The sequence below is a fragment of the Oncorhynchus mykiss genome, chromosome 16 (genome assembly GCF_013265735.2).
Source record: "Oncorhynchus mykiss isolate Arlee chromosome 16, USDA_OmykA_1.1, whole genome shotgun sequence".
In the NCBI taxonomy this organism is placed as follows: domain Eukaryota; kingdom Metazoa; phylum Chordata; class Actinopteri; order Salmoniformes; family Salmonidae; genus Oncorhynchus; species Oncorhynchus mykiss.
The window spans coordinates 36208628-36222833 of NC_048580.1; the positions used below are offsets into that span (position 1 = coordinate 36208628).

The 14206-nt window shown below is 39.9% G+C and overlaps 1 protein-coding gene across 2 annotated transcripts in view; it reads left to right on the forward strand.

Annotated features, from left to right (window-relative positions):
• LOC110491876 (chemokine-like protein TAFA-5) overlaps positions 1-14206 on the forward strand; it is a 54618-nt gene that overhangs the window by 3264 nt on the left and 37148 nt on the right. The gene's annotated exons all lie outside the window — the stretch shown is intronic.

Consider the following 14206-nt stretch of genomic DNA (forward strand, 5'->3'; position numbering starts at 1 on the left):
CTGCAGCAAGGAGCCAAGGTAATGTGAAATTAATAATGAAAAAACAATAAATCTTAACATAATCACTAGTTAACTACACATGGTTGATGATATTACAAGTTTATCTAGCTTGTCCTGCGTTGCATATAATCGATGCGGTGCCTGTTAATTTGTCATTGAATCACAGCCTTCTTCGCCAAACGGGTTATTTAACAAGCGCATTCGTGAAAAAAAGCACTGTTGTTGCACCAATGTGTACCTAACCATAACCATCAATGCCTTTCTTAAAATCAGTACACAAGTATATATTTTTAAACCTGCATATTTAGTTAATATTGTCTGCTAACATGAATTTCTTTTAACTAGGAAAATTGTGTCACTTCTCTTGCGTTCTGTGCACGCAGAGTCAGGATACATGCAGCAGTTTGGGCCGCCTGGCTCGTTGCGAACTGTGTGAAGACCATTTCTTCCTAACAAAGACTGTTATTAATTTGCCAGAATTTGACATAATTATGACATAACGTTGAAGGTTATGCAATGTAACAGCAATATTTAGACGTATGGATGCCACCCGTTAGATAAAATGTGGTTCCGTATTTCACTGAAAGAATATACGTTTTGTTTTCGAAATGATAGTTTCAGGATTTGACCATATTAATGACCTAAGGCTCGTATTTCTGTGTGTTATTATCATTAAGTCTATGATTTGATAGAGCAGTCTGCCATTCAAATAGCACTTTCATGCATTTGCCAGCAGCTCTTCGCTGTGCTTCAAGCATTGCGCTGTTTATGACTTCAAGCCTATCAACTCCCAAGATTAGGCTGGCAATACTAAAGTACCTATTAGAACATCCAATAGTCAAAGGTATATGAAATACAAATGGTATAGAGAGAAATATTCCTATAATAACTACAACCTAAAACTTCTTACCTGGGAATATTGAAGACTCATGTTAAAAGGAACCACCAGCTTTCGTATGTTCTCATGTTCTGAGCAAGGAACTTAAACGTTAGCTTTCTTACATGGCACATATTGCACTTTTACTTTCTTCTCCAACACTTAGTTTTTACATTATTTAAACCAAATTGAACGTTTCATTATTTATTTGAGACTAAATTGATTTTATTGGTGTATTAAATTAAGTTAAAATTAGTGTTCATTCAGTATTGTTGTAATTGTCATTATTACAAATATATATATAAAAATTGGCCGATTAATATCGTATCGGCTTTTTTTGGTCCTCCAATAATCGGTATTGGTGTTGAAAATTCATAATCGGTCAACCTCTAGTTGAGACCTCTCGTTGTTCGAAAATGCAACAGTTGTATTGGAAGGGGGAGGTGCTTGGGGGCTGTGTGTGGTTGTCCATGTGGTTGTTTGAATGAGAGAGACATAGAGGAGAATCAATCAGTAAAAAAGCCCAGCCCCCTTCATTATCGATGCATTATGCCAACAACATCAAGGAGCCTTTCTGGACTCCGAAGTCAGGAAGACTTAAGAGTTTGAAGTCAGCCAGTCTAAGTAGCTCCAACTTGCCCTCTGATTGACTAGAACTCTATCCATATCCAATCCTCTCAGATCATCACACGTCCATAGAGGCTAGTATAGAGGTTGATTTGATTTGGGATTAGGGCGCTCCTCCAGCATTTGAAGTCTTCTGAACTTTCCCATCAGTCAGATACCTCTTAGATAGTGTGGACATGAATTCACCTCCACTTCCCTATTGTTAGAATGTGCACAAACACTACATAACTAAAAGTATGTGGACACCTGCTCGTTAACATCTCATTCCAAAATCATGAGCATTAATATGGACCTCTGGCAGTCTCTATGGGGGTGCCGCAGGGTTCAATTCTTGGACCGACTCTCTTCTCTGTATACATCAATGAGGTCGCTCTTGCTGCTGGTGAGTCTCTGATCCACCTCTACGCAGACGACACCATTCTGTATACTTCCGGCCCTTCTTTGGACACTGTGTTAACAACCCTCCAGGCAAGCTTCAATGCCATACAACTCTCCTTCCGTGGCCTCCAATTGCTCTTAAATACAAGTAAAACTAAATGCATGCTCTTCAACCGATCGCTACCTGCACCTACCCGCCTGTCCAACATCACTACTCTGGACGGCTCTGACTTAGAATACGTGGACAACTACAAATACTTAGGTGTCTGGTTAGACTGTAAACTCTCCTTCCAGACCCATATCAAACATCTCCAATCCAAAGTTAAATCTAGAATTGGCTTCCTATTTCGCAACAAAGCATCCTTCACTCATGCTGCCAAACATACCCTTGTAAAACTGACCATCCTACCAATCCTCGACTTTGGCGATGTAATTTACAAAATAGCCTCCAATACCCTACTCAACAAATTGGATGCAGTCTATCACAGTGCAATCCGTTTTGTCACCAAAGCCCCATATACTACCCACCATTGCGACCTGTACGCTCTCGTTGGCTGGCCCTCGCTTCATACTCGTCGCCAAACCCACTGGCTCCATGTCATCTACAAGACCCTGCTAGGTAAAGTCCCCCCTTATCTCAGCTCGCTGGTCACCATAGCATCTCCCACCTGTAGCACACGCTCCAGCAGGTATATCTCTCTAGTCACCCCCAAAACCAATTCTTTCTTTGGCCGCCTCTCTTTCCAGTTCTCTGCTGCCAATGACTGGAACGAACTACAAAAATCTCTGAAACTGGAAACACTTATCTCCCTCACTAGCTTTAAGCACCAACTGTCAGAGGAGCTCACAGATTACTGCACCTGTACATAGCCCACCTATAATTTAGCCCTATCAACTACCTCTTTCCCAACTGTATTTAATTAATTTATTTATTTTGCTCCTTTGCACCCCATTATTTTTATTTCTACTTTGCACATTCTTCCATTGCAAAACTACCATTCCAGTGTTTTACTTGCTATATTGTATTTACCTTGCCACCAAGGCCTTTTTTGCCTTTACCTCCCTTCTCACCTCATTTGCTCACATTGTATATAGACTTGTTTATACTTTATTATTGACTGTATGTTTGTTTTACTCCATGTGTAACTCTGTGTTGTTGTATCTGTCGAACTGCTTTGCTTTATCTTGGCCAGGTCGCAATTGTAAATGAGAACTTGTTCTCAACTTGCCTACCTGATTAAATAAAGGTAAAATAAATAAATAAATAAATAAAATAAATAAATATGGATTAATATGGAGATGGTCGCCCCTTTGCTGCTATAACAGCCTCCACCCTTTTGGGAAGACTTTCCTCCACATGTTGAAACATTGCTGCTGGGACATGCTTCCATTCAGCCACAAGAGCTGATGTTGGGAAATTAGGCCTGGCCTGCAGCTGTGTTCCAATTCATCCCAAAGGTGTTTGATGGGGTTGAGGTCAGGGCTCTGTGCAGGCCAAGTTCTTCCACAACATTCTCGACAAGCCATTTCTGTATGGACCTCCCTTTGTGCATTGTCATGCTGAAACAGGAAAGGGCCTTCCCCAAACTGTTGCCACAAAGTTGGAAGAATCATCTAGAATGTCATGCTGTAGCGTTAAGATTTCCCTTCGCTGGAACTAAGGGGCCTAGCCCGAACCATGAAAAAAAAATATATATATTCCTCCTCCACCAAACTTTACAGTTGGCACTATGCATTCGGGCAGGTAGCGTTTTCCTGGCATCCACCAAACCCAGATTAGTCCGTTGGACTGCCAGATTGTGAAGCGTGATTCATCCCTCCGGAGACCATATTTCCACTGCTCCAGAGTCCAATGGCAGCGAGCTTTACACCACTCCAGCTGATGCTTGGCATTGCGCATGGTGATCTTAGGCTTGTGTGCGGCTGCTCGGCCATCGAAACCCATTTCTTGAAGCTCCCGACGAACAGTTCTTGTGCTGACGTTGCTTCCAAAGGCAGTTTGGAACCCGGTAGTTAGTGTTGCAACCGAGGACAGAAAATTATTACTCGCCTCCCACCTTAGCACGTGGCAGTCCCATTCTGTGAGCTTGTGTGGTCTACCACTTCGCAGTTGAGCCGTTGTTGCTCCTAGACAACTTCACAATAACAACACTTAAGGTAGACCGGGCAGCTCTAGCAGGGCAGAAATTTGACGAACTGACTTGTTGGACCGGTGGCATCCTATGATGGTGCCACGTTGAAAGTCACTGAGCTCTTCAGAAAGGCCATTCCACTGCCAATGTTTGTCTATGGAGATTGCATGGAGGTGTGCTCGATTTTATACACCTGTCAGCAATGTATGTGGCTGAAATTTCAGAATCCACTCATTTGAAAGCGTGTCCACATACTTTTATATATACAGTATCTCAACCACACCTGACTTACACAGCTACTCAGTGCTCCTACGGCCCATCTCCAACTCCCCCGGAGGCCCCTGGAAGCCCCTAGATGCCTAACAAAGAGAATGTTAGGGAAAAATGTCATATTCACCTTATTTGTTGGATATGTAACAATTATTTACTTAACGAACAGTAAGATATTTCTGTCCTGCTAATGCTGTGTTTTATGGTCTCCACTCTAGCACCCTGCAGCTAGTCTGTGTGTTGAGGACATGGGTTCTACTAGAGAGCTTGAAGCTGACAATTGACTTGTGTTGGTGATAAAAACCTAAAAGCTAGCATTCTATAGACAAGATGTGGTGTGTGTGACACAAGATAGAGAGAGCCTGTAAGAGTTAAGAACAATGCCTCGTTGTCTCATCTTCCTGGCATCTGGGACACTAAGTAAAATACCATCCTGTGTAGATAACCAAGGTGGCTTATGGGAAGGTTAGAAGTCACTGACGAAACAATCTTGGTATCAGCTATATAAAATCTGTGCATCGTCTGTAAAGGCTAGACTCTCAGCCTAACAGTCAGTCAAGACTGGTGGGCTGACGGTCCCATTATGGCAATAATCAATCAAGATTAAATAAAGATGATTGTTTGAAGAAATGACCAAGACCGAGTCTCTCTCAGTACTGAATTTCCACGACAAGAGGTATTTGGTCTTGGGTGCCGGGCCGGTCATGAATCCTGCCACGACTGGCTGCATTGCCTCCCCTCTATAACGGCGCCATCCGTCACAGTGGCAGCGACAGGAAATCAAAGTGCAGTAGCCTGTCCGGCTCACACGATTGGGCCCCAGCCCCACACTAATGGATTGCCTGTCAAGCCTCTCTCTACCCTCGCCAGTTTATTCAACGATACATTCTGAGATTTCTGTATTTCCGGAGCCAATTCCTCCAGTTGGACCAGCAGCTCCCCTCTCTTCATTTTTTTAACCTCAGCACCTTTGTTTTGGACGTGGGTTCGAGGACAGGGTGGAGATAGAGAGATGTTCTCTGATTAATGAGGTGGAGGTAGTTGTTGTTCTGACTATATCGGCATCGTATGGTGGTGATGATGGAATGGTAAGTTTGTCACTTTAGCTGTGTGCTGTAGCCTACTATGTCCAGCCTACTAAGTCAATGTGAAGCTATCAGCTCAATGGAAAATGGTTGTAAAGTTTATAGAGAGATTTCAGTCTTCTCCGGCAGCTCAGTTCAGTGGTGACAAGTCACAGTGAGGATGATTTTGATGTAAGTAAACCACTTCTCTTGTTTTGAAGTCGTATACCTAGGGGGATGTTTATGGAAAAATGAAAATGTTTTTACAGTAAAATCAATCAAGGCCCATATTTTACAGCTCCCTGAATAGGAATTCTATTTTGCAGCAACTGTTTGCCTCCCTTGCGGTTGAGTTTGTAGTTATTTTCTACGTGGAGTGCATTGGAGTTTAAAATTCTTGATGTTATGTGGGTGGAAAGTGTAAATATTATCAGTAATTGTCCTCATCTTTTCCTTCCATAGTATTTTTTTAATAATTTTATTCCACGAGAGCCACTCCTTCCTGCATTTTAAAGGGTTAGTTTACCCAAATTACTAAATCACAAAAATGCCTCCTTACCTAAGAAAAGTAGTGTATTACAATCCACAATCTGGGCTTAGACTACTTTTCAGAAACAAGCATTGATGACCAAAAACCAAAGAGAATGAATGGCCCCAGCATGCTCTTGGGCGTTATGAGTAGGGGTAAATCCCTTTGAATTTAATCACGTTTTGACAACACTCCTTTTGATTTGAACAAAACCTTTGCCCATTGTAGACGTGCACTTAAAGTTACTTTTTGGACCTGAATGCCAAAACATTCAAGAGATAAATGTACTCAAAGTTGATTCCTTTTATCCATGTCTTCATCACTGGAAAATATAAATGTTGAGATTTATGTTATTTAAAGCTTACAAACAGGGTTGTCAAACTATCTTATAATTTCTTGAAATAAACAGATGTTTTTCATATTTGCATATGTTGTAGCTTGATCCTATTTTATCTGATGTTCTTGACTAAGATGGTTGGAGGTCTAGACATCAGAGAATGTTGACTTGAATGGGAATATCTGTTGTTTTAAAATAAACTGTCAATCCTCTATAGGAAACCTGTTGAAATCACAGAAATATAGATAATAGATAGACATTAACATTTAAGTTGACATTCAGCAATGGATGGACTGATGGCCATCTTTGTGGCAGTAATTAGAAGTTACAATTTCAATGGTGTACCAGCTAAATTGCAGGGATAGGTCCATTCTATTAATTATATTTCTATGATTGAAATGACACACTGCATTCAACAACATGTTGTGTCTCAACCGATGGTGGCAAAACACAAAAACCTCAGATGATGTACATGCTACAACACATGAGAATATGAAAAAATCAAAGCCTGCACATTTTTTTTTATAACTGCCCATACCATAACCCCACCGCCACCATGGGGAATTCTGTTCACAATGTTTACATCAGCAAGCCGCTCGACCACACAACGCCATACACGTGTTCTGCGGTTGTGAGGCTGGTTAGAACTACTGCCAAATTCTCTAAATTACGTTGGAGGCAGAGAAATTAACATTTAATTATTTGGCAACCACTCTGGTGGACATTCCTGCAGTCAGCATGCCAATTGCACGCTTCCTCAACACTTGAGATTTCTGTGGCATTGTGTTGTGTGATAAAACGGCACAATTAAGCGTCACATTTTATTGTCCCCAGCACAAGGTGCATCTGTGTAATGATCATGCTGTTTAATCAGCTTCTTGATATGCCTGTCAGGTGGATGGATTATCTTAGCAAAGGAGAAAGGCTCACTCACTAACTGGGATGTAAACAAATGTATTCATAACATTTGAGAGAAATAACCTTTTTGTGCAAATGGAACATTTCTGGGATCATTTATTTCAACCGTGGTAGTATGGGGTATGCAAATGGTCAACTTTGAGCACCTTTATCTCCTTAATATTCTGGCATTCAGGTCCAAAAAGTAACTTGCTGACAACTTCTTCTATGGGCAAACAGGTATGGAAAGTTTTGTTTAAAACAAAAGGGATGCTGTCAAAAAGTGATTGACTTCAAATGGATTTACCTGTAGGCTATGAGAACATGCTCTTATTTTCATTCACAAATCACCCCAAAATAAATTCAGTGACCCAGCATCAATCCAGTGACTCCCCAATATCCCAATTTTTGCCACCCATGAGTGAGAAACCTACATACCAAGTATAGGCCATATATTTGTGTTCATTTTGTATAAAATAGCAATAGTGTTGAACATAGCTGTTCAGATCCCAGTCCCAACTACTTACAGGACAATTTGTGATTTTGGTATTTGTCCAGTAGGTTTCCTCGATGAGAAAGCCCAAACAATTCCCAACTCAGCAAGTAGAGCTCTTAGGACCAACTAAAACACTCAAAGATATAGGTTATGCTACGTACTCCAAACTGTATCAGACATGCGTTGTGTCCTGTTCTGGACTATTCAGCAGGAGTGTGGGGTGTTAAGAACAGAGCAGTACGTTACTCTTTAGGTGTCCATAAGTTTGCACCTATTCTTGCAATAACTGGGGACACGGGCTGGGAACCCGGTGAGGTGAGGTGGAACGCATGTATGGCAGACTTTGGTATAGACTGTTGGATATGCCAACTGCCAGAATAGCTAGTAAAGTTTTTCAAAGAAATAGAGAATGAAACACATTTGATCCTCTATTGACCTTTCTACCATGATATACGCTTGCTCTTATTCCAGAAAGCACACCAGATATACCCTAGCATTATGTGGCTCTTGCTCAGCGCAAACGGGCTCTAACCAGAATAGAAAGAGTGGGAGGCCCCGGTGCACAACTGAGCAAGAGGACAAGTACATTTGAGTGTCTAGTTTGAGAAACAGACGACTCACCAGTCCTCAACTGGCAGCTTCATTAAATAGTACCAAAACACCAGTCTCAACGGCAACAGTGAAGAGGCCACTCCAGGATGCTGGCCTTCTAGGCAGCAAATGTACTTGTCCTCTTGCTCAGTTGTGCACCGGGGCCTCCCACTCCTCTTTCTATTCTGGTTAGAGCCAAGTTGTGCTGTTCTGTGAAGGGAGTAGTACACAGCATTGTACCAGATCTTCAGTTTCTTGGCAATTTCTCCCATGGAATAGCCTTCATTTCTCAGAACAAGAATAGACTGATGAGTTTCAGAAGAAAGTCCTTTGTTTCTGGCCATTTTGAGCCTGTAATCAAACCCACAAATGCTGATGCTCTAGATACTCAACTAGTCGAAAGAAGGCACATTTTATCGCTCCTTTAATCAGCACAACAGTTTTCAGCTGTGCTAACATAATTGCGGTTTTCTAACGATCAATTAGCCTTTTAAAATGATAAACTTGGATTAGCTAACACAAGGTGTCATTGGAAAACAGGAGTGATGGTTGCTGATAATGGGCCTGTGTAGATATTCCATAAAAAAATCAGCAGTTTCCAGCTACAATAGTCATTTAAAAAATTAACACTGTAATTCGGATCAATTTGATGTTATTTTAATTGACAAAAAAGTGCTTTTCTTTCAAAAACAAGGACATTTCTAAGTGACCCCAAACTTTTGAACGTTAGTGTAGGTGTATATATACAGTGTGTATGTATGTATATTATTTTACTGCTCTAGGGATGTAATTATTGTTTGGATAACATTATTTACTATTGATTTTTTTGTTTCACTCTATGTGATGTGTAATGCAGAGAAAGCCAGAAGAAGAATGATCATTTAATTACCATAGTGAATTGTAATGTTTGTTTGTGTCAATTAATCCCATAAGGGATGGGTTGCCAAATGGTGATTTGACACGAAAACAAAATGTCATTCATTCATAAAATTTAATTCAGTACAAAATTATAATAATATGTTTTTTTAAGTTTATAAAACAAAAAGACTATTACTAAATACCAAAGGTGAAAGTAAATGTAATGTATTGTGCACCAAAACATTTTATTGGCCTACTCCTAGAATTTCATGTAGAATCCCTATTAGTTCAATAGGAGCTCTTTGGGCATAGTTGTAAAGATTTGCCATTTTACTTTTAAAATGTATTACCTTTTATTGTGGTATAAACACGAGTCATGATGTTTTATATCTGATATAAAACATCCTACCCACACACGTTCATCCACTCACATCCACCAGCCTCCAAACAGTGATGAATGGAAATATCTGTTACACAAAACACCAAAAGGTGCAATGACGTTTGGCAATTGTCATTAGGGCAGAATGTACAATGGCAAGAAAAAGTATGTGAGCCCTTTGCAATACCTGGATTTCTGCATAAATTGGTCATCAAATTTGATCTGATCTTCAAGTCACAACAGACAAACATAGTGTGCTTACACTAATAACACTCAAATTATTGTATTTTTCTTGTCTATATTGAATACATCATTTAAACATTCACAGTGTAGGTTGGAAAAAGTATGTGAACCCCTAGGCTAATGACTTCTCCAAAATCTAATTGGAGTCAGGAGTCAGCTTACCTGGAGTCCAATCAATGAGACAAGATTTTAGTTTTCTAAACACAAGAAGCATTGCCTCATGTGAACCACGCCTCGAACAAAAGAGATCTCAGAAGACCTAAGATTAAGAATTGTTGACTTGTATAAAGCTGAAAAGGGTAAAAAAAAAAAAAGAATCTCTAAAAGCTTTGATGTTCATCAGTCCATGGAAAGACAAATTGCATATAATTGGAGAAAGTTCAGCACTGTTGCTACTCACCCAAGGAGTGGCCGTCCTGCAAAGATGACTGCAAGAGCACAGTGCAGAATGCTCAATGAGGTTACGAAGAATCCTAGAGTGTCAGCTAAAGACTTACAGAAATCTAATGGAACATGCTAACATCTCTGTTGATGAGTCTATGATACGTTAAACACTAAATAAGAATGGTGTTCATGGGAGGACACCACGGCAGAAGCCACAGCTGTCCAAAAAACAGCAACATTGCTGCACATCTGAAGTTCGCAAAAGAGCACCTGGATGTTCCACAGCGCTTCTGGCAAAATATTCTGTGGACAGATGAAATTAAAGTTGACTTGTTTGGAATGAACACACAAAACTATGTGTGGAGAAAAAAAGGAACAGCACACCAACATCAAAACCTCATCCCAACTGTAAAGTATGGTGGCGGGAGCATCATGGTTGGAAGCTGCTTTGCTGCCTCAGGGCCTGGACAGCTTGCTATCATCGACGGAAAAATGAATTCCCAAGTTTATCAAGACATTTTGCAGGAGAATGTAAGGCTAACTCGAGAGCAGTTCACACCAGACAGCCTAAGAATATTGTTGAACTGAAACAGTTTTGTAAAGAGGAATGGTCCAAAATTCCTCCTAGCCGTTGTACAGGTCTGATCTGCAACTGCAGAACATGTTTGGTTGAGGTTATTGCTGCCAAAGGAGGGTCAACCAGTTATTAAATCCAAGGGTTCACATACTTTTCCCACCCTGCATTGTGAATGTTTACACAGTGTTCAAGAAAGACATGAAGACATATTCTTGTTTGTGTGTTATTAGTTTAATAAGCACACTGTATTTGTCTATTGTTGTGACTTAGATGAAGATCAGATCAAATTTTATGACCAATTTTTGCAGAAATTCAGGTAATTTCAAAGGGTTCACATACTTTTTCTTGCCACTGTATGTGTTCACTGCTGTCTGTGTGCCTCTCGGTGTCGGTCACCTGCCTTGGCAAAATTTCTGTGTTCTCCTCGAACCACATCGCATTTTGGAACCTAAACTATACCACCTGTTTTCAAGTTCATTTGCTCAGTTTTCATGCCTCTGACCTGTGGGAATGATAAATAATGGTGTAATAGACTACACTTTTCTTGATATTTTGTTTTGATTGTTGTAATAGGCTCATGTTTTACCGGTACAGCTTACCCCCACTATTTATTTTGCCGGAACACCATACTGGACCTTACCATCTTACTTTCACACCTGGTAAATAAGTATTTTACAGTAATGTCCAAAAAAACACTACAGTAAACACTACCGTATACTGCAGTAATTTCTGGCAAATAATACAGTCATATCCACAAAAATACAACAGTAAATACTACAGTATTCACTACAGTACCGGTCAAACGTTTTAGAACACCTACTCAAAGATTTTTCTTTATTTTCTACATAACACATATGTAATCATGTAGAAACCAAAAAAAGTGTTACATAAAACAAAATATTTTTTATATTTGAGATACTTCAAATATCCACCCTTTTCCTTGAGGACAGCTTTGCACACTCTTGGCATTCTCTCAATGAGCGTCACCTGCAAAGCTGTCATCAAGGCAAAGGGTGGCTATTTGAAGAATCTCAAATATGAAATATATTTTGATTTATTTAACACTTTTTTGTTTGCTACATGATTCCATATGTGTTATTTCATAGTTTTGATGTTTTCACTATTATTCTACAATGTATAAAATAGTAAAAATAAAGAAAAACCCTTAAATCTTTTGACCGGTAGTGTATATATTTGTTCTGCACAACCACTGCAGTGAATAATAGAGTATCTAAATATAGTAATACTTCTATAGTATTATATAGGTTATTTTCTTCATGTGTGCTGCCCTTCTTTATCAGGCTTTCGGAAAGGTTTGTAGTTGAATCTGTGCTTGAAATTCAATACTTAACTGAGGTATCTTACAGATGTTGTATGTATGGGGGACAGAGGAAGGCTTAGTCATTCAAAAATCATATTTTCTCACAGAGTGAGTCCGTGTAATTTATTATGTGATTTGTTAAGTCACATATTACTCATGAACTAATATAGGCTTGCCTAAAAAAAGGTTCTGAATAATTACTCAATTACTATATTTTAGTTATGAATGTTGTATTTATTAACGAGACAAAATAGAAGGGTCTAAATACTTTTGAAAGGCACTGTATATTGTCTAAGTTACTGTATTCATCAGCTCAGAAAAAATACTTCTGGTTGTGGGTGTGTGGTTTTGATTGTCTTACTTTTACATAACATCACATATTCATCAACTCAGAAAATGCTTCTGGTTGTGGGTGTGTGGCTTCAATTGCCTCACTCAAATAACATCACTGCAACTACATTGCTGAGTCCCATGATTTCAACATAGGAATGAGAATAAGATATTGTCACACATGCAGATTAAGGTACTTAGTGCTAGTTTGAACTGCAGCCAGCCAGGTCAAAACTAAAATATATGCATTAATTAAAATATCTGAATTTAAGCCATAGTTAAAACATGTTTTTGATCCCATACCTTTTGCTTGGAGTATACAGTATTTACAGAATATTGAATTATTGAAACTTAAAAGTCATACAATAAGTTTACACAAAAATATTGCACATTTGAAATCACACTGCGCTGTGAATTTGCTTTGAGGTTTGTGTGTGTGTGCATGTGTGTGTGTGTGTGTATATGTATCCATGCATCTCTGTAAGTGGGTACGTTTGTTTGTGTGTGACTCAGTGATAAGGTCATTTTCCCGGGAAGAGCTAGTCACTCTACTCGGTAGCGGGTGCCAGCGCCTGTAGATGTCATCTGTGATGGAAACCAGAGCGTGGGCGACCCCCCCCCCCCCCCCCCCCCCCCACCATCCCTCACTCTGTGGCCCACCGTAAGTGCATTTCATAATCTGAAATAGAGGCGAGACCAAGCTTCTCCGTGCCACCGAGTGACGGAAACTCCCTGTCATATGAATTAACTTCTGCTCCTCGTGACGGAATGGGCTGCAGTGGCTTAGGGCACATTAAGAAGCCTGTAATCCTCCGCACTGTCTCCCTCCATCTCTCCCTCCATCTCTCTCTCCCTCCTCCCTCTCTCCTCTAAGCTTATCATGTGGTCCCATTCATCTGGTTGCTGTTGAATCATGGGGAGAACATTGATATCAAATGGCACAGCCGTAACCTCCAGGAGTGGGGGACTTGCTGGATGTGTGTGTGTGGAGGGGGAGGGGGGGGGGGGGGGGGTGAGACTATTATGTGTCCAAATACTCATACTTGCATCCTAAATAGTAGGCCGTTTTAGTATGCAAAATATTTAGTTTAATAGTATGTGACATTTAGAAAATTAAGTCTACTTTATGTAGTGTTTGAGATATAAGCAGCAAGTTATTATGCACTCCTGGTTAAAATGGTATGCACGTGTTCAGTACGTTATATTGGAAATATGTATCTGATTGGATGCGCATAGTTTTATTGGCAGGCCTCATTGGTTGTTGGCCAAGGTATTCAATTGTGTTTCCTTTGAGCGGGTGCAGATGGACTCGGCCTGGAACCTGCTATGTAGTATCTACTGTCATCTTGGAAATAAACCTCTTCGTGATGTTAATGCTTTTTACTGTCGAGTTCCTCTTTACAACAACTAAAAATAACCCGCTACCATTACCCGGGGATGCAACACTTTAAATGCCCAGATGTCATAATCATTTCGGCTTTGACAACAACTGATCAATTAGATATGGGGGTGCAGCACACTGCATTCCAATGCATTGGAAGAGGGGCTGCGAGTTTTGAAAGCTAGATCTCCAAGTAAACAACAAAACAACTTGGAAGATGGCGAATAGCTTCTGTGGTGGTGTAAGTCGTTTTTATTTGTAACTATTATTTCTTTATTTTTGGTCAAGTCCTTTTTTAAAACCAAAGTGGATTTCTTTTCTAATTGAAAAGTGTTTTTTGTTTACATGATATTTTGTACAAGTTATGTTGGTGTGTGTTTTACATTCTACAATTCAACAACAAAAAATGACACTCGCGCATCTGAGCTATCTTGTTGCAGGTGCATAGTAACAGTTTATATGCATAGATTTTTTTTTTGACCTGCTCTTGCTAGTATCACTTTTTTATTCAAGCTTACGTTTCGGCCTCTTGGCC